This window comes from Ursus americanus, chromosome 2 (genome assembly GCF_024610735.1).
Source record: "Ursus americanus isolate L20-20 chromosome 2, mUrsAme1.1.p, whole genome shotgun sequence".
In the NCBI taxonomy this organism is placed as follows: Eukaryota; Metazoa; Chordata; class Mammalia; order Carnivora; family Ursidae; genus Ursus; species Ursus americanus.
This window is the reverse complement of record NC_142128.1, coordinates 94,011,986-94,033,140: the sequence shown is the minus strand read 5'-3', so window position 1 is coordinate 94,033,140 and position 21,155 is coordinate 94,011,986. Positions and strand designations below refer to the sequence as shown.

Here is a 21,155-nt window from a genome sequence, read left to right as displayed (position 1 = left end):
TGTTTCTTAAATTACAGTTGCAGGGCTAATTGTTCTTGCATGTGCTTTTTTCTCAAGGCTCTCTATCTGAGCATCATATGTTTGGTCTTTGGAGAAAACCATTTTGTGAATGCTTTTGGGCACAAACTATTACTTTCCTCTCTGAATTAAGGCATGTGAAGACACCTGGCACATAATCCAAGTGCTATTTCCTTTGCCTTCCCCCTTGGTGCTGCTCTCCCCATGCCTAAGGAACTGTCATCTGCTTGCTCATGGCTTGGCCACATAGGATCTTAGCAGAGTTCAAGTTTCCTGAGATCTTTTGGGTGTGATTTTCATTCTTGCTCAAGTTTGTCTAGTCAGAGGCATTTCCTCATAAGGGAAGCACGTAGTTATAGCTGTCATTTGTAGTTCACTGTTGAATTGTGCTGGTTTACTCTAGAATTCCTCTTCTCTAGTGTATCCTAATTATGTTTTTCCTGTGTTCATATCCGTGTATAAACTTAAGCTTTTGACCCGAAATTTTCTGGCTATTCATTTTTCTTTTTCCATTTACTTAGTTGCATATGGATTCATATCATGACTGATAATCATGAGTTTTCAGTGAGGTATGATGCTGGGTTATTACCACTAAAATATTTTACTGCTCTGTCTTATTTTTATTGTTCAAAAATTAAACTAATGCTCATAGGCAATAAATATTTCATAATACCTCAAGACAAATCAACTTATTGCCAGTTATTTTCAGGTTACTTTAAACCTTCGACTAATTAAAGGTGGGGATGGATAACTTTTACATGGACTCATGTTAATTTTATTATTTTTTTTAGCGAGAGTGAGTGAGCTCTGGGGGTTGGGGGAGTTAGGGAGAGGGATATAGGGAGAGGGAGAGAGAGAATCTTAAACAGGCTCCACACCCAGCATGGAGCTGGGCACAAGGGCTTGATCTCATGATCCTGAGATCATGACCTGAGCCAAAATCAAGAGTCAAGACACTTAACTGAATGAACCACCCAGGTGCCCCTCAAGATAATTCTTTTTTTTTTTTTTTTAAAGATTTTATTTATTTATGTGACAGAGAGACAGCCAGTGAGAGAGGGAACACAGCAGGGGAGTGGGAGAGGAAGAAGCAAGCTCCCAGCGGAGGAGCATGATGTGGGGCTTGATCCCAGAACTCCGGGATCACGCCCTGAGCCGAAGGCAGACGCTTAACGACTGCGCTACCCAGGCGCCCCCCCCCCCCAAGTTAATTCTTAAATATGGGAAGTTTTGATGTTTTTCTATAATTTCTTTATAGTAGCTCATATCTCACATTCAGTTTTCTTCACTAGTAATTTGGGTTGTAAACCCATAATTAGGCACCATTGGTGGAAGCTACTGGAAGTGCTGACATAGTGCCTAGCAAGGTATAAATAAATGCCTAATGGAGAACAAGCCTTGCAGTCAGGGTTCAGTTAGCTTGTCTCAGGTCCTGTTTAAATACTAGTGTCCTACCATTATGTTTTCCATTATTGTGAAAATATTAAGAAATGATAAATTGCCCCTTGTATTCCTTACTGATATAAAGTAAAATTGGTAACATATATAATTTTTATGCATTCTTACTATATCCTCATTAAGGAGACACATTTTAGGTGGGACCAATTGAAAACTAACGTGTTTATTTTTTCATTGTGAACCAGCTGATGATCAAGGCATCTTTTACTCATTTGGGACTTGTAAGCCTTTGAAGTCTCTTATGCATTGTTCAGTGTTCTGCAAAAGGTTTACCCCAATTCCCTGAGATAAAAAGTGAAGTTGATCTTCAGTTAATAGGTTTCTGTTGAACACTTACTATATTCTAATCACTTTGCAAAATAGATTATGTATCAAAAAGAGATAGAAGGGTTCCTGTACTCAAAATTATATTCTCCTTGGGAAAGATAAGTCATGAAACAATGAGAAAACAGAATAAGGCTATAAAATATAATGCTAAATTGAATACAATCAGGTAGCAAAACAGCCTATCTTGTAATGGGCAATTTAAGGGGAAATAGACCATATTGAGAGATAATATCTAGGCAGAGTTTATCAGAGAAGGATCACTTAGGTGAGCCCTGGAGGATGATGGGATTTGGGAAGACAGAGAAAGGCAGAAGGTGTATCTGGAGGAGGGATGGCATGAATAAACACTTGAAAACATGCAAAGGCTGGCATGTATAGGGGATAGCTTAGTCACAGTTTCGAGGATGCACTAAGGAGGGAAGATTCTAAATGACCTCAAATGCTAAAAGTAAAAAATTTGCATTGGACATTGTCAGAAGCGATGGGGCAGAGGGCCATTTGGGGTGGAAGGAGATCAGGGAGGAACAAGTATACATTGTTGAGAAATGGAGCGACACAATACATAACCATGTACGTACTCACCACTCTGTGTCCGTGTCTAGAGCTACAAGAACAGCTGGATACATTGCTGTCAGGGACCTGGTTTTCCAAAATGCTGAACAACTCTTCATGAAGTTCCAAGCAAATCAAAGCACAGTCTTCTCTTAATTCACATGGTAGTTTCATTCCCTGAATATTCAGTGTATGCCTAAATCCTTGTTAAAATATAAAACAGAATTAGGCTCCAGCTCAGATAATTTCACCTACATGAATGTGTAGCAAAAGATTGGAAAATTATGTAGGATGCAGGATAGTTGTTCAGTGTAGAAGACTCTTCCAAGAATTCAGGATGTTTAACATTTCTGGTTCTGCAATCACTGTGAAACACCCCCACGTATTTCTAAGTAACCCTTGATAACCACTGCTCTATTGCTGTAATTGACTTGTGTAATTTATATATCCCAATTTCCTTTTTTTTTTTTTTTGTTTAGATGTTTGGTTGTTCTTTTGACTGTTTTTACCTGCCAAAGAGAACATTTAAAAGTGAAATTCCCTAATAAAGGGTGTGTAGAAAATTTGAGAGGTGACAAAACCTGGGAGCATTGAGGGAAGGACAGAGAAAATGACAGAGATTGTCACTTTAGAGTTAGGTCTTAAAGAATAAGTATATATTTTTAAAGATTTATATATTTATTTTAGATGGAGAGAGAGAGAGAAAGAGAAAGCACAAGTAGGGAGAGGGACAAAGGGAGAGGGAGAAGAGGAGAGAGAGATAGAGAGAGGGAGAGAGAGGGAGAGAGAATATCTTAAGCAGACTCCCTACTGAGTGGGGAGGCCACAGGACTCAATCCCATGACCTCAAGATCATGACCTGAGCTGAAATCAAGAGTTGGATGCTCAACTGACTGAGCCACCTAGGTGCCCCAAGAATAAGTATAATTTTAATGGGATTATAAAAGTGCACTGCTTTGTAACAGAAAGTTGAATTTGAAATGAACTTTCAAGTCATAATTGTGCAGACTTTGCAGTGAATTACCAAATGCTAAGTATTTCTTTTTTTTTTTTAATATTTTTTTTATTTGTTTGAGAGAGAGAGAGAGACAGAGATAGTGACAGAGAGCACAAGCAGGGAGGAGAGGGAGAAGCAGGCTTCTCGTTGAGCAGGGAGCCTGATGTGGGACTCCATCCCAGGACCCTGGGATCATGACCTGAGCCGAAGGCAGACGCTTCACCGACTGAGCCAGCCAGGCCCCCCGAATGCCAAGTATTTCTTGAGATTATAAGGCTTCTTTGCTATCTCCTGGTTTCTAGATTTTTTTACTTTTGCAGATCACTTTTCTATTGTTTACTTTTATATCTTTGTATCTGGCTTTTCCAACTAGTTTTTGAGGATAGGAACTATGTCTTAGACTTAACTGGATCTCGATAGTGCTGAGCATGGAGTAACCACTCAGTGAATATGGAACCTTACATATTGTCAAAATACTTTAGGAATGAATGATTCCTAGTTGGGAATTGTTTCTGTTTATTTTCCATTAGCATTTCCTAGGAAAAGTGAAGTCAAGAGTAATGGGGACTAAGAGGACAGTTTCCTCCACTTTTGGCATCCTGCCCAGGCCCATTTGTGCTCTGAGTTCGTAAAACCATGTTGCTTTTCTCCTAGTCCCTTTTGATAGGGAAGAAAAAAATTTGGAAAGCTATTATCTGCTCTGGAAATTATAGAAATTGCCATTCAGGAGGTCTTTTTCTGAATATCTGTGTCTCATTCAGGTCTAATTTGGACAAGATGTTTTTTTCTCTCTTTGGAATCAGTTGAAGAAGATGATAGATTTTTTATAGTTTATGTCAAATTTGATAATATTTGTAAAAGCATGTTATGAACTGTAAATATTATGGAAATTATTATTCTTTTGCCATTATTAAGATCAAGGGAGTAGTATAATCATAGCAAGAAGGAGCAAAATCATTCCATAATTATTCTTAGGGTCTGAATTTTGTGTTTGACATAATTTGTGAAGACACTTGATCTGCTTTGTTAACTCATATTATTGTAGTTACTGGATAGGTTTGGATATCTGAAGATCTAATGGTGTCAGTTCTTTAAAAAGTCAGGTAAAAAAGAAAGTCAAGTCAAATCATACATTAAGATGGAGAAATCTTGAATAAGCTTCACGGGCTGTGAAGTTACCTAACCTTTGTAAGTGACACATTTCTCGTTAATAAAATACTATTTATCGGGGCTGTTGTGATCTTTTTAAATGCATGTAAAGGGCCCAGCATGGTGTCTGACCTGTGGTAGGTGTTCCATGTTCATTAATGTTTGCTCTAAAGTATTTCTAATATTTAAAAGATTATTTAAAACCCCAAATTCAACAGATATTTATTGAACAACTACTATGAGTCAGGCACTGTTTTAAGAGCAGAGAGTAAAGCCCATAAATCAAAGATTCTTGTCCTTCAGGAACTCGTATTCTAACTGGGGCGTTTGATAAATAAGGGACATAATAAATAAGGAAATTATATGGTAGGGTGCAGGATGATTAGGGTTTTGGACCAAACAAGGTAAAGCAGGTCAAGGAGGGTCAGGGCTGTTCAGGGCGAAGAGGAACAGACTGGGAGATGACAACATTAATTGTGTCTCTCCTCCCTAGTCAGAAGTTGGCATTTCAACTGACAAGATAAATTACTTAAATTGAGAGAAATTTGTCTCAAAGGACAGGTGGCTTTTGGGGGTGAGAAACAGATATCTCTTAAGGAAGTCTTCAGTACCCCCTTTGTTCTGAAGAACAGCTGGTATGCTCTTGGAAGCTGTGACAATGCCTGATATTCTTAACTGTGAGGCTTAAAATATGTGAAAAGATATACACCTTCTCTTTTCTTTCCTCTAGAAAGTAAGTAAATGATGTTCTTTTATCTTTTCCTTCAATGTCAATAAAATAAGCATTCCTAATAGTATTATCAAATCTTTCCTTAGGAGCTATTTCCTTTACTTCCTAATGGATGTAGCTCTAATCCAAACCAGAGACACACTTACGTTGAGTCTCTCATTATGTGACATTATTACCACGAGTATTTTCAAAAATAACGTTTCTATTTTCCTTCTGAGTGTAACTTGGCTGTAGGATAGGTATGTGAGAAGGACTCTTGCCACAGGTGAAGTATCTATTAAAGTACATTACATTATTTATTAATTGGTAGGTAATTCTTTTTCCTGGAACTCATTTGAAAACTTACTGTTGTGTAAACTCAGATTTTTTTTTAAGGATTTTATTTATTTATTTGAAAGAGAGAGAAAGAGCGATGGGGCGGGGGGGGGGGTAGGAGTAGAGGAGGAGGAAGAATGAGGCTCCCTGCTCAGCAGGGAGCCCGACTCCAGTGTCAGCAGGGCTCTATCCCAGGACTCTGGGATCATGACCTAAGCTGTAGGCAGACACTTAACTGACTGAGCCACCCAGGTGCCCTTAAAGTCAGCTTTTTCAATTCCTAATCAGAGATGGTAGTTTTTCTATATTTTAAAGTTGGATGTCGAATCCATACACATACATACAAACATGAGTATATTTCAGATATCTAGGTTTCAAATATTAAAATTGGATGCCATTGATACATGTATATATCATGTATAGATATCTATATATAACCACGTGAGATATTTTAGTGATTAATTTGGTTAATTTCTTAATTATTTGAGAAAATTAGGGAAACAAGTCATTTTCATAATTAAAGATTACTTTAAATAATTGTGGTGTTTGTGCAGGTCAAAATTATTCTGTGTTTCAGTGGTATCTATGATAGTTCTTATGTTTAGATGTTAGAGGCAGAAGGTATGCAGTGTCTAGTTGATGAAATTGGAGTGTTTCTTTCGTAAGTTTATTTATTTTAGTAATCTCTACATCCAATGTGGGGCTCAGACTCATGATCCCGAGATCAAGAACTATATGCTCTTCTGACCGAGCCAGCCAGGCACCCTGAAATTGGATTTTTGAAAATAATGTGAGGACTCTGTTTTTATCATCAAAATACTGACATTTGAGTAGTTCATTAGTCGAATGCACATGTGTGATTTGTGAGCCCAGAGTACTTGCACTTATTCAGAACTTCTAGAGTTCATGATTATTTTGTGTGAATTGCATGTATGAAGGCTATCTAAAAAAGTCAAAGTTATTCCATTGGAACGTGTGCAATTGTACCTTTCCTTTGTGGTTGAAGGACTAACAGTGTCTCTTTTCGAAGACAAATTTAAACATAGGATGGAAAAATGACACTTCAGTAAGTTATGTTTGGACTCTGAAGGAGTAAAACAAATATTTACTGGCAGTATAATGTAGTACAGTGTTTAAGACCATTGAGCTAAGCCTGAGCACCTGGGTTCAAATCCTGTTTTGCCACTTATTACTGGCTAGGCAATTTTGGGCAAGTTACTTAACCTTCTGGTCTTTAGTTTCCTCATCTGTGAAATGACAAGAATAATACAACTACTTTCTAGGGTTGTTTTGAGAATAAAATGAGTTGGTATTTGTAAAGCACTTAGGACAGTGTGTGTTAATTGATATAAAAATAAATACCACAGTAAGTCTAAAAAGGAGCCCTTACCTTTAAAGGAACATACTTAAATCTTTACTGATAAAAATAGTGTGCTATCTGGGATTTGCTTCAAAATAATCTGGTAGGAGAGTGGGACATGGAGGGGTGAAAAGAGAGATGAAACAAACTTGCCTATGGGTTGATAATTGTTACAGTGGAATATAGGTATGTGTGGATTTATTACACCTCTCTCTCTACTTTTATGTAAGCTCGAAATTTTCTAAATCAAAAAAAAAAAAAAAAAAGGACAGTTTGCCCTATCTTAGCCTCTTATCCTTCCTACCTTCCTTCCTTCCTTCTTCCTTTCTTTTACTCCTTATCAGTCCTTATCTAAATCTGGCAAACCATTTCTTTTTTGGTGTCCAAATGCCACCTTGTGTGAAGTCCTCCTTGATAACCCCAGCCACATCCCGTCTTTTCTTTTGTGATGAATTTAGCCCCTAGGCCCTTTCTTGGGTTTGTATGCAAACTGTGTGGCTTTGCGGTTATTACCGTTTGTGCTTTTTCTTCTCCCAGGCTTAAGATCCTTGGGAGCAAGATCCTCTTTGTAACTCTCATAGCAAACACGTTGCACATCAAATTTTTGTTGAATAAATGGCATTTGTTGACTATAATCTAGAGTGAGGGAAAAACAAAACAAAACACAAAACCTTTCTTTGTGTCACAGTTGTTACTAAAGTACTATGTTTCTGGATGAAGGAGTATTATTAAGATTTCGTAGTGGTAATTCCAAATAATGGAATACTTGTGGCTTTATATTGAAGTATTTTTGCTGTTTGGGCTTTTCCTTTTATCTTTTCAAGGACTTCATTTGGAAGGTTAATGTTGTTCCAGGGTTTTAGCTGAGTTACTGAAGTATCCATTTAAGTCTTTTTATTTTTTAAAGATTTTATTTATTTATTTGAGAGAGAGAGAAAGAGAGAGGGAGAGAGAGCATAAGATGGAGGAGGATCAGAGGGAGAAGCAGACTCCCTGCTAAGCAGGGAGCCCGATGTGGGACTCAGGTACTGAGAGTCCAGGATCACGACCTTAGCCGAAGGCAGTTGCTTAACCAGCTGAGCCACCCAGGCACCCTATGCGTCTAATTCTGGCTTATTAGGAATCTGAACATGTGTAACGCTTGTTTTCTATTTTATGGTTATGGAAAATAAGATTTTCTTTTTCCATCTGGGGACCCACATTATTTTTTTCCATTTATAGATTTTAATGATACAAAGAGTCTACTATGAAATCGGAAAAAGTCAATATTGAAAACCTAAATCATAGAACTTTGTTTCACTTCTGCATTAAAACAACTATAATTTTAGCCACTCAACCATCCTCCATAATGCAAGGAAACTTTCTTTAGGTGTATTTTTTTTTTTTTTAAGTGGGTTCCGTGTTGGGCTTGAACTCATGATCTTGAGATCAACACCTGAGTTGAGATCAAGGGGGACACTTAACTGACTGAACCACCAAGGTGCCCCTGCTTTAGGTGTATTCTTGAAACCATATGTAAAACACGTTTTGGTAAGCTAAAGCATTATTTTGAACCCAAGAATTTTATGTCTATTAAACATAGTAATAAGTGGGATAATTTTTAAAAAAGAGAGACTGTTATAAAGCAAAGCATTATAATTAATCCTTTGTTTAAGTGTTTTGTAAATCTGCTTGTTATAAGTTGAACTTAGCCAAGGTGAAGATTCCACTCATCTTAGTCTTTTCTTTGCAATAAATCTTTTTTCCTGAACTTATTGCCTAGTAGTGAGATATAAACTCAAGGGCTACCTTGAGTTTCATTCACTTCAATCTCCTTTCCATTTACATCCTCTGTAGAGGTGCTAATCACCAGTGAAATAGTTAAGAGATGATACTAAAAGCAAAAAGAAGCACTGAAGAACACAGATAATCCATAAACTAAACAATCAAGTTCCTTAAAAAAATCACCAACAGGATTATATTGCCTAAAGACATTATTCCATGACTTTTCCATTTGCAATGGAGAATAGTCTCTGCCTTTGATTTTCTCCACTCCCCTTGCTCCATCGCCACCCCAGTGGCATGTTCTCATTAACCCAATTTCTTGACCTTTAGCTACTGCACTGCTGAATTCAAATTCGCAAGAAGTGAATTGCCCCATTCATATCTGCAAGGTTCGAATCATGGTTAAATTTTAGGCGGGGTGTCTGATTATGAAGGGGCGTGAGAGTGGATGTTCTAGTGAGGATCTGCACTTGCTAAACTGCGTTGTTTCATTCACTCATTTAGCTTTTCCATAGCACTGGGGACAGTGATTCTCCACGTAGTCATTGTGACACATCATGCCATCTTTAGCTGGCTAATAAGGTTCTAAGAGAATTTAAAAATAAAGTAATATTTGTGGGGTGCCTGGCTAGCTTAGTCGGGTAGGCGTCTGACTTCGGCTCAGGTCATGATCTCAGGGTCCTGGGATCGAGCCCTGCGTCGGCTTCACCCGGCATTGGCATCGTGTCGGGCTCTCTGCTTGATGAGGTTGTGGAATATAGGTGAGGTTCAGCGGGGTGGAGTCTGGAGCCGACGACCAAGAAAGAATTCTTGAGATGTTTTTGGTGCAAAATGGTGGTTTATTAAAGGGGGGGGACAGGACCTGTGGGCAGAAAGAGCTGCTGCCCCAGGTTGTGAGGGGTGGCTGATTATATACTATGGGGTTGGGGGAGATAAGGGAAAAGGGAGGTTGAGAAAGTACTTTCACAGGTTAAAGAAGACTCAAAGGATACTGGAGCCTTTGCCATTGTCAAGTTACGGTTGTTTACCCCTCAAGTAAGGCATTAACATGAAGATAGTTGGGAACTTCCTGGAGGCTGCAGATTATAAGGACATTTAATTGTATTTACATTTTGTTCCGGAAGCTAGGTTATTGATAGAAATGCTTTGTTCTTGTAGACTGCTAAGACATTTGTACACTGAGGGAGACTCAAGTCTTGCAGGGTTGTGGTCTCTATAGGTTAACTATTTCTTTTTCCTTTAGGTCAGCCAGGAGTGCCTGAAGAATGTCACGTACATCCTGTTGGGGGGAGGTTTGTGGGGTGTCCATTTCTGCTTTGTCCTCAGCTTGCCTTCTGTTCCGTCATCATGCTCAGTGGGGAGTCTGCTTCTCCCTCTCTCTCTGCCCATCCACCTCCCCCTGCTCAGGCTTGTGCTCTCTCTCTCAAACAAGTAAATACAATCTTAAAAAAAATAAAATTTTCCATATGCCACATGGAATTATTGAGAAGAATGAAGGGGCAGGTACTAAAAAAAAGATGTCAAAAAACTCCCCCAAATAAGGATCACTAACAGTTTCCAGAGGCTTAAATGATTTTTTGTTTTTGTTTTTTACATAGATTGAAAAAAATCTCATACTTCCTTGGGGCTAGGGACCTCGTTTTCTCTTCTGTTGTATCTTTCCGTAACTAGTAACACATTTTTCACAAACTGAGTAATCAGGAAACATTATTTTTAAATTCCTTTAATTTTTTTTTTTTTGGAAGTTGGGAAAAACTTGAATCTGTAATTGATGGGACTGTGGGAATTTATTCATGAAAAAGGCTTGCATCTGGGGCTTCTTTTTTCCGGTGGTAGACATGCTCCTGGTAGAAGGATCTGCTGAACCACTCTGTTTTTCCCATGAACTGGAGAACAGACTTGTATTAAGTGACAGATAAATTTATTATTACAGTACTTTTCTGCATAGATGGGAACCCAGGCCATATTATTGATCGTTCAGGGGAAAGTCAGGTGGCATGACTTTATTTCTTTTACATCATATTTTTGCATGAAAAGGTATGTCATTAGTACCCTTAGGAAATAAGAGTATTCTTTTGAGTCCTAGAGGTACTTGGGTACTTTTATCATGTAGGTTCTATCTACCTCAGTGAATAGATTTCTGACCTTTAAATTCAATCTTTCTTTTTTTTTTTAAATGGAAAAACCATAAATATATGAAAAAACAAATATACTGAAGAAATTATCTATCTGATTGGATTCTTTATCACTCTAGGAAATTATTATACTATTCCAGCCTTTATAGAAATTTCCTAAAATTTTAACATGGAGCCTCCCCTGTATTTTCTGTCAGAGTGTGTGTAGTTTTACAATAATGTTAATGGATTTTAGGATACTGTATTTATCTATGACATTTTCATAATTCAATCTGTTGCCCCCAAATCAAAACAAATGTACTTTTGGCTTATCCATTAGTTTGAATCATCTATATCATTCCATCCATACTCAGTTGCTAACATATATTCACCATCCACCATATGAAAGGTATTGGCTTAGTTGTTCAAAGAAGCAAGGGTTGGAAAGAGAATGTTTTTTGTTTGGTATTGTTTTCAACTATGAAATCATAATGAGTTCAAATGAAAAATGACAATGTGTTGAGTAGCTGTGTTTTTATTTATTTATTTAATTTATTTATTTTTAAAGATTTATTTATTTTAGGAGGAAGAGGGAGAGAGTGCACAAGCAGGGGGAGGGGCAGAGGGAAAGGGAGAGAATCTCAGGCGAACTCTCCGCTGAGCTCAGAGCCCAACGTGGGGCTTGATCTCACAACTCTGAGATCATGACCTGAACAGAAATCAAGAGTCGGTTGCTCAACTGACTGAGCCACCCAGGTGTCCCAGAGTATCTGTGTTTTTAAAATTCGGGCTTCTCTTTGTTACTGCTCAGAAAAAATGAAGAATTATATGATGTACGTCAATCAGTGCTATCTATTGCGAGTCTAGACCCCTTTAGATTACTGTGAATATTTGAAAACATGGAAGTGTTCAGACAGGTTATGTTTCTATGCAATTGTCTTACTACTGTATCACTCAAGGGTGTGGTTGCAGATGATGGAAATCACTCTACTCTTTAAGAAAAAAAAATTTAACCTAAGGAATTAGGTGCTTGCTAATCATTGGAAGGGCTGGAGGGTTAGACTCTAGGCTGATCCTCAAGGAATGGCTTCAGAATGACACGGCAGAACTGGCCATCGAGGGAACCACTACTGTAGTTACGTTTAGGAAGCTGGAGACTCGGGAAATCTGTATGTGGACTGCTGCTTTCACCACTGTAGCCACTTTCAGGAGTCTTGAAGCAACTCTTGTGTTCTGGAATATGCTGCCTTAGCTGTGACTCATGATCAGACTGTTGTCAGCACTGTTAGCTTCAAAGCTTTCTGTTGCCTGCTAGGTCTACACCAGCAAAACAACACCTTGAGTACTGCTTCTCTCCCACTTAATTTGACTCTGAATTCAGGTCTTACAGAAGTATGTCTAATGGTGAAAACTAAAAATGCATGGAGAATACTAGTTACTGAGGGAGTCTGGGAAATGAAGTTTTTTTGTTTGTTTTTTTTGGCATTCTAGCCTCTGCAGTATAGGAAGGCAAATAAAGAGATCCAGAACAAAACTTGAGCTAGCCAGTTGCTGTATCTACTACAAATGCTCTTTTAAAAATTGTTATTATTTTTAACATTTTTAAAATTTAAATTCAGTTAATTAACATATAATGTATTATTGGTTTCAGAGGTACAGGTCTGTGATTCATCAGTCTTATATAATACCCAGTGCTCAGTACATCACATGCCCCCCTTAATGTCCATCACTTAGTTACCCCATCCCTCCACCCGCTCCCCTCCAGCAACCCTCAGTTTGCTTCCTATAGTCAAGAGTGTCTTGTGGTTTATCTCCCTCTCTGGTTTTGTCTTATTTATTTATTTTTTCTCTTCCCCTATGGTCCTCTGTTTTTTCCCTTAAATTACAAATATCAGTGAGATCACATGATAATTGTCTTTCTCTGATGAACTTATTTCACTTAGCATAATAGTGTCTAGTTCCATACACATCATTGCAAAGGGCAAGATTTCATATTTTTGGTGGCTGAGTAATATTCCATTGTATATATAAACCACATCTTCTTTATTCGTTCATCTGTTGATGGACATCTAGGCTCTTTCCATAGTTTGGCTATTGTGGACATTGGGCTGCTATAAACATTGGGGTGTAGGTGCCATTTCGGATCACTACATTTGTATCTTTGGGGTGAATACCTAGTAGGGCAATTGTTGGGTCGAACTACAAATGCTCTTTTGTTATTCCCTATGATTGCTAGAAAATAATCTTAAATTTAGAATTCGACTGATTAAATGAAGGAAACAGTTTTCAGGTATAGACCATGTATGTTGCATTTAGGTCTCCATGTAGATTTTTAAAATAGATTTTTTTTTTGTTTTTGTCTTTATTATCTAAGTCTGCAGAAGAACACCTAGTAATCATTAATTACATCGTCAGATGTGCCAGCTGGAATAATTCAGGTATCTGTGTATTTATAGTTTAAATCCCATATGTCTTCTCTTTAGAACTTGGCTATCTTTTGAAATTAAAACTTTTCCCACTGGTAATTATGCTAGTGCATTTAATTGAGATTATTTTTTTGGCATAGAGGGCATTAAGTAGAGCAAATGGAGCATAAACAGCACTGGTTGAGTAAACAATAAATTAAAGAGTCTGTAAAGGTTAAATAGCATACTCTTGAATATTCTATGAAGTAAATTTTCCTTTCCATGGTGCACACTGTCAGGACAACTGGCCTAGCCCAAAGTCAGAAAGGCAGAATAAACTGATAAAATGAAACATTTGAAATGAACAGGCCTTACTGTTAAATGTCCTGACTTCTAAGGCCATCTGTTGAATATCTTATTTATAAATGAAGAAAAAGATTTGTAGACTTGATTGCTATAAATGTAACTACTGTATTACTTTCATCTCTGGAATTAGAGGGAACTTCTCTGATTGCCTTTGCTAAAGGCATCCCCTCTTCCCTGGGACCCTCTGCTTTGTTGATCATCTTTAACATTTGTTAATCATTTTTCAGTATTCTCATAGCACTTATCATGATCTTATTTATTTTTGTTTATGCATCGTCTCTTTACCTCATTAGAATGCAAGCTGCATGAGGATAAGTGCTTTGCCATGTTCACTGCCCCCAGAACCTACAATAGCCTGGCATGTAGTGGGTGCTGAATATTGGGACAAATGAATGCAAGGGGAAACTGCATTGAAATAGCAATCAGAAGATCCAGCCATAAAATTCAGTAGGAGATTGCCTGTTAGCATGATGCCTGTATGCTCTGTGCGGTTGGGAGATACTATCTGTCCTGCTAAACTTTGTATGTGCACAGCTGAGCATGGGACCCGGCACCTAGCAGATTTTTTAAATAAATATTTGTTGAATAAATTATCTAACCATGACTGTGGCCATTAGACCTTTTTTATGTTTAGTTTCCTATTTCAAGATGAAGGGGGGGATCAAATAATCTTTAAGCCCTTATTTATTAATTTGAGAGAGAGAGAGAGCATGTATGAGTATGCTCTAGCAGAGGGGGAGGGGCAGAGAGAGTGGGAGGAGAGGGAAAGAGCATCTTCAGCAGGCTCCATGCTCAGCTCGGAGGCCCTAACGCCCGGCTTATCTCAGCACTCTGAGATCCTGACCTGAGCTGAGATCAAGAGCTGGGATGCTTAACCAACTAAGCCACTCAGGTGCCCCTTTAAGTCCCCTTTTAGATTTAATATTCTGTGATCCTAGATCTATATATACTTTGGTTAGGTTAGTTGTGTTTTAGATTTTTGGTTTTTGGTTTGAATCCCCAGGAGAATTTTCTGTGGTCTGTTCTGTTGAGTGAGTTAAGCATTCCATGATTTTTATTCATATATAAAATGAATTAATTAAGGACATAAAATTTGCCTTTATTCAAGAATGTTGACATTAGCAATATATGCTGAATGTCTAATAACCACATGTCTTGAATGGGATAATATTTCTCTCTATAAGCACAATTTATTAAATAGCAGTTATATAGTGAGTGAATCTTATACTTTTACAAGATTTCTTGTTTACGAAAACCACAAATCAGAAGAAAAAATGCTTTGCCATGCCATATGCTGTAATTTTTAATCTGAAAAATAACTCCTCATTGTGTGACCTACTCCAGCTGTAGTATAGTTGGTTGAAGATGCTTGTTCAATGACTGTAGGAAGAGATAGCTCCAGTGGGCATTTAGTTCAGATGCTTCTACTGTGGGCAGCTCTGTGATTGTAGGAGATCATTCTTCCTTTAAGAAGGCTTGTCCACGAGGAGCACTTGTCTGACTCAGTATAAAGAGCATGCAATTCTTGATCTTGGAGTTGTGAGTTCAAGCCCCATGTTGGATATAGAAATTACTTAAATAAATAAAACTTAGAAAAAAAAAAGAGCTTATTCATGAAAATAGTTAACAGTGTTGGTAGTGGTTTATAAATTTGTATATGTTAGAAGCAAATGGAAACAAACTAAATGCCAAACATTTGGTATATCTTGATATAGACTAATATGCAATCTATAAACCTGATGGTGAAAGAGGTATATTTATTACTAAAGAATAATATTATACTGTTAAATGGACAAAGAAGTTCTAAAACTATGTAGAGTGTGACAATGTTATGAAAAATATATGGGTAAAAATTGTCTGGAAAGGTTGAAGATAAAATATTAAGGCATTGTTGGGTGATGGAATTGGAGTTGATTTTTTAATTTATTTACATTTAAAAATTTTTTATCCAGTTAGCACTTGTATTATAAGAAAATGATTACCAAAAACTTCTTCTATGAATTATCAACTAGGTGTTCTATTCAAAATACACAGGCAGAATAAATGGTAAAGTAAAAACATTATGTCTTTTTTTTTCTCTGCTAAATTTGACTAGGTATCTTGAATTATTTTGTGGATAATTTATTGGGAAGTGATATTTGGTTGTGAGTAAAATTAATTTTGTTGGAACTTGCCCAAATTTCAAAGTATAATAATATTTATTGAAATTATTTTATTAAGAGCAATTGTAATACTGTCCTGTGACTTTTCTTAGTAATTGTGTAATAATAAAGTTACGTTCATGATACACTAATTTATTTAGTTTTTCAATCAGTTCCGTATAAAACATTTGTTTAGTCTATTGACGTATCACTTTTACTACAAACTATTATTCATATGTAAGGTGAAATTCATTCTTAATGATGTGGATTTTCCAAGATGTAAACTTCTTTAATTTTGTGATCATGATATTGAATATACATCAAGTGTAATTTAGAATATATACTTAAGATATAGCCATTTCTTTTTTTTTAATTAAAAAAAAGATTTTATTTATTCATTTGAGAGAGAGACAGAGAGGGCACAAGCAGGGGGAGAGGCTGAGGGAGAGGGAGAAGCAGACTCCCCACTTAGCCAGGAGTCCGATGTGGGGCTTGATCCCAGCACCCTGAGATCGTGACGTGAGCTGAAGGCAGACGCTTAACTGACTGAGCCACCCAGGTGCCCCAGATATAGCTGTTTCTTTCAGGATCTTAAAATTTGAGGAAATGGACAATGTATGGGCCATGCTACTTAATATGAAAATTCTCTTGTCCAGTTTTGCCTTTTCATGTAGAACTAGGCAGAAGGGCTAAGGGGTGCACTTGACAGTTATACACATAGGAAAATTTATAGGACTGGGAAATTTCAGATGAGATAATAGGAGACCTTAGGCAGAGGGCCTGGCCGAGCCAAAAGTGGCGCCATAGGGCCATGTTTCTGATTTTCTTTAATCTAAAGTAATTTCCTAGGGGCATCTGGCTGGCTCAGTCAGAGGAGTGTGCAACTCTTGATCCTTGGGGTCATGAATTTGAGCCCCTTGTGGGGTGTAGAGATTACTTAAATAAATAAAGTTTTAAAAAAATAATAAAAAAATAAAACAATTTCCTAACCTTTTCTCTTCTTTCATGACATTGATATTTTTGAAGAATATAGGCCAGTTGTTTTATAGACTATTAATTTTGAGTTGTATGCTTCAATTTTTTAAGCATGTATCTTTATAATTTAGTTTCAAAAACGTGGAAATCTATAAGAAAGAAAACATTCATCTATGATCCTGGTACCCAAATGTCAATGCTATTGACATTTAGGCAAACTTTCTTTTCCCCCCTATGAATTTATTTTTCTACATAATTGGGATCCTTCTGTATATGCAGTTTTTGTATCTGATTTTATGAGAATTACCCATGTCATTGAAGGCTCTTTGAAAGCATATTTTTAGTACCTTCCTTATAGTCCTTGTTACAATTACACTAACATATATTTAAATACTCTCTTATTGTCGGGCATTTAAATTGTTTCAGAAGCTCAGGACATTCCAGTCTTGAGTTTTGGGGCCTCTTTCCAGGTAAGGATTTGCTTTCTCTTGATGTGCCAATGTATTTGCTCAGAGTGCTTGTCATACCATCTGCAGTGACAGTGCATTGTCATTTTCTCAGCCTGACTTCTGGGAGATCACAGGGAGTTGAATACAGCTGAGTTAAACAGATGTTCGACTTGGCTACATCTTCAAGGTCTTGCCTGGTTTCAGTCTTTTTTTTTTTTTTTTTAAGATTTTATTTATTTTCCAGAGAAAGAGAGAGAGAATGAGTGAGTGCAGCAGGCAGAGGGAAAAGCAGGCTCCCTGCTGAGCAAGGAGCCTGATGTGGGACTAGATTCCGGGACCCTGGGATCATGACCTGAGCCGAAGGCAGATGCTCAACGGACTGAGCCACCCAGGCATCCCTTAAACAAGCTTTAATTCAGTTTATTTTTCTTGTATAAAACTATGTGGTGGCCACAGCAGCAGCCTGGTGTGGGTCTTTACAATATGGTCAGTGAATCCCTGAGAGGGAGACTTGGTGAACACGGTCTCTTTCCAGATGTCAGGGGCGAGACAGCTGTAGGTCTTAGAAATGGTGTCAAAAGCGGCCTTGGCAGGGTTGCCCTGGGTGGCAGTGTAGCTCCTGGCTGAGATGTAGCAGTCGTCAATACGGATTGTCATCAGGAGCTTCTTGGGTACAAGGGCTGAGACCATGCCTCTGGGGGTGGCAATGAGGTGCAGCTGCGCAGAGCCACAGCGGCTGGTCTCCTTGCCTGGGACAGTGTGGGGCTTGCTGATCTTGCTCCTCCAGTAACCTTGCCACATGGGGATGATGGAAAGCTTGGCCAGGATGATGGCTCCAAGGATGGCAGTGGCTATCTCCTTGGAGCACTTAACACCCAGACTGATATGTCCACTGTACCCTCTGGTGGCAACAAACGTCTTGAACCTGGTTTGCTGGGCAGCACGGGTCTGCTTTTGCACAGGCATAATCTTCAAAACCTCATGCTTGAGGGATGCCCCCAGGAAAGAGTCAGTGATCTCAGATTCCCTGATGGGCAGGGAGAAGAGATAGATCTCCTCCAGGGACTTGATCTTTACATCCTTAACCAGGTGGCCTGGCTTGGTGAAAGGATCCACTCTTAGTCCTTAGCCTTGCCTCCGTGAGCTCCACAAGCTCTGTGGCCTCCACCCTGCCCTGACCATAGCTGCAGCTCTGGCCCCATATGCTGCTGCTATGGCCTTCCATTCCGGGGCCCCTGAGCCCTTCCAAAGCACTGGCATCATCTGCCATTTGGTATTTTCTCAGAGAAGCTGGTTTCAGGCTCAGTGAAACTCCTTGGGGTCTGAGAGAGAGAGAGTTTCTGGTTGGAAGAATACTCTGTGGTTTCCCAGTGGAAACAGTAGCCCGTCAGTTGTGAGTTGGTTCTGGTGTTGCCTCTGGGGGATTTGTTTTAATGATGGAAGAAGCAGAGGTTGGTTAAGTCTTACCACCTTCTGAAGTGGCTCTTTTCCTCAGAATAAAGGAAAAAAATATGCATCGTCTTCTCTGTGATTCTTTTCCTAACAGTGCCTTGTAATCCTCCACGCTGGACCCCGCCTGGTTAATCACCTGTTCTTCTGACTCATCCAGAAATCGAATCCGTAGGTCCATATTGCAGCCCTCATGTTGTACTGTGTTCTCTTGCATACAATTCTGACTTCCCTACAAGGCTTTCAGTTTTCTATCAGTTAGACTTTGCACTGCAACAGATCACATCAAATCTTGGTGGCTTAGAGTAGCAGCCATTTATGTAGCTCATGATTTTGTGGAATCAGCAGTTTGGCAGTGCTCAGCAGAGCTCAGCTGATTTTTGCTGGGACTCACTTATATGGACAGCTGCTGGGTCAGAAGAGGCTGGCTGATTGATGATTGGGACACCTCAGTTATTCTCTTGTGGTTTCTCATTCTTCAACGGGCTGGTGAACTTGTTGACATGATGGCTGCAGGGTACCCAAGAGCATCAAGAGGGCAAAACTTTAATGTGCGGAAACTTTTGAAATTTCTGCTTCTGATACAATTGCCACTCATTGTCTAAAACAAGTCCAGTGGCCAACCCCAGGGTCAGTGTGGGAGAGCACTATACAAGGGCATGGATAGAGGATGTGTGAACAAATGAGGCCATTCCTGTAGTCAACCCACTACAATTTCCTTGATGTCAGGATTACATTGTACCCATCTTTCTATTCTTAGCTTATACGATGAGTTTGGCATAAGGTAGGTGCTTGGGAAATGCTAAACTGGTGTGTACAGTTATCTGAATCCGTTAGTGTGCCCCCAAACTTGAGTAATCTTTGGGGTACAGAGAGAGCATTAAGGCAGTGCTCTGGGATGCTGAACTTTAGGGGACTCTGCTGCTGGCCGACTAGGAGTTGGAGGCGTCAAGGACGTGCCAGTGGGCCAGAGATGTCCCACCTAGAGATTACGCTCTACCTTCCTCTAAATCCTCTTTCAAGGAAAATGGACTCCAAAATTCTCTACCTAAATAGCCTTAAGTTGCTTTCAGGACCTGTGTAGGTCTCTCTCTCTCTCTCTCTCTTTTTTTTTTTAACTAAAGGAAGACTGCACCAATGTCTACCTCCGAGGTACAAAAGATGGCCAAGGGGTAGCTTTTGCACGGTGAGGGTTAGAGTGGATGGACCTTAGACTTTGGGCTGGGGTACCTGTAACCTTGCTTTGGAGGTTCCTGAGGGTGTGGAATGGAACTGGGAGTGGGATGAAACATACATAGACCCCAGGCTAGGGTCCCCTTTGCCTTGGACTGCAGAGGTTGGGAGGCGGCCTAACCAGGGATCTTAAAAGGCTATTGACAGTTGTGGGACTCTTCCAGGGGCTGGACTCGTCTTAACCTGAATTCTGGGAGTTTTGATTAAATCAAATGACTTCAGGAATATAATGAACTAAAAAACTATGAAATAGCTGTTTAACTTACTTATTGTATTTTATGGCAGTAGATGAATGTGGTGCTTCTTTTGTGAGATTATGAACTGAAATGTTGGTTCCTATTAATATATGGTAAATTTGTGAGATTATAATCTCTCTTTTAGGAAGCGTGTCAAGTTGCTCAGCTACTTTTCCTCTATAAATGTAAAGTCTCTTATTTATAGTCTAAATGATAAGTCTACAGAGCCTCCTGGATAGTGATAAAGTGAGTACCGGGGTGACTGGCTGGCTCAGTCGGTGGAATGTGCGACTTAATCTCAGGGTTGTGAGTTTGAGCCCCATGTTGGGTGTAGAGATTACCTAAAAATAGAATCTTTAAAAGAAAAAAAAAATGAGTACCATGTTACACGGGACTTTAATATTTACCAATTTAATGTGTATTGGCTAGAGGGGAACATAAAAGTTCAGCATAGTGAGGCATTTAAAATAGTTTAAAGAGATAGAAAGCTTGGGGGCAAAGCAGATACAGGCATACCTCCGAGTTATTGCGGTTTCAGGTCCAGACCATTGCAATAAAGTGAATATCACAATAGCATGAGTCAAATGAAGTTTTTGGTTTTCTGGTGCATATAAAAGTAACGTTCACACTATACTGTAGTCTATTAACTGTGAAATAGCATTATGTCTAAAAAATGTACATACCTCGATTAAAAATATTTTATTGCTGAAAAATGCTAACCATCATCTGAACTTTCAGCAAGTTATCTTTTTGAAGGTAGAGGGTCTTGCCTTGATGTTGATTCTGTGGACTGATGAGAGCGGTGGTTGCTGAAGGCTGGGGTGGCTGTGGCAATTTCTTAAAATAAGACAACACTGAAGTTCCCTGCATCAATTGACTCTAAATTTCAGGACAGTTTGTAGCATGGGATGCTGTTCCATAGCATTTCACCACAGTAGAACTTCTTTCATAATTGGAATCAATCCCTTCAAACCCTGCCACCGCTTTATCAGTTACATTTAGGTGGTGTTCTAAATTCTTTGTTGTCATTTCAATAATCTTCACAGCATCTTCACCAGGAGTAGATTCCATCTCAAGAAACCACTTTCTTTGCTTATCTGGAATAAGCAACTTCTCA

General features: G+C 38.7%; 1 protein-coding gene and 1 pseudogene across 5 annotated transcripts in view; one reads left to right on the top strand and one right to left on the bottom strand.

The window, feature by feature from the left end:
- Positions 1 to 21,155, top strand: part of DNM3 (dynamin 3) — a 524,707-nt gene that overhangs the window by 23,941 nt on the left and 479,611 nt on the right. The gene's annotated exons all lie outside the window — the stretch shown is intronic.
- On the bottom strand, positions 17,541 to 18,322 carry LOC123803067 (small ribosomal subunit protein uS5 pseudogene; annotated as a pseudogene).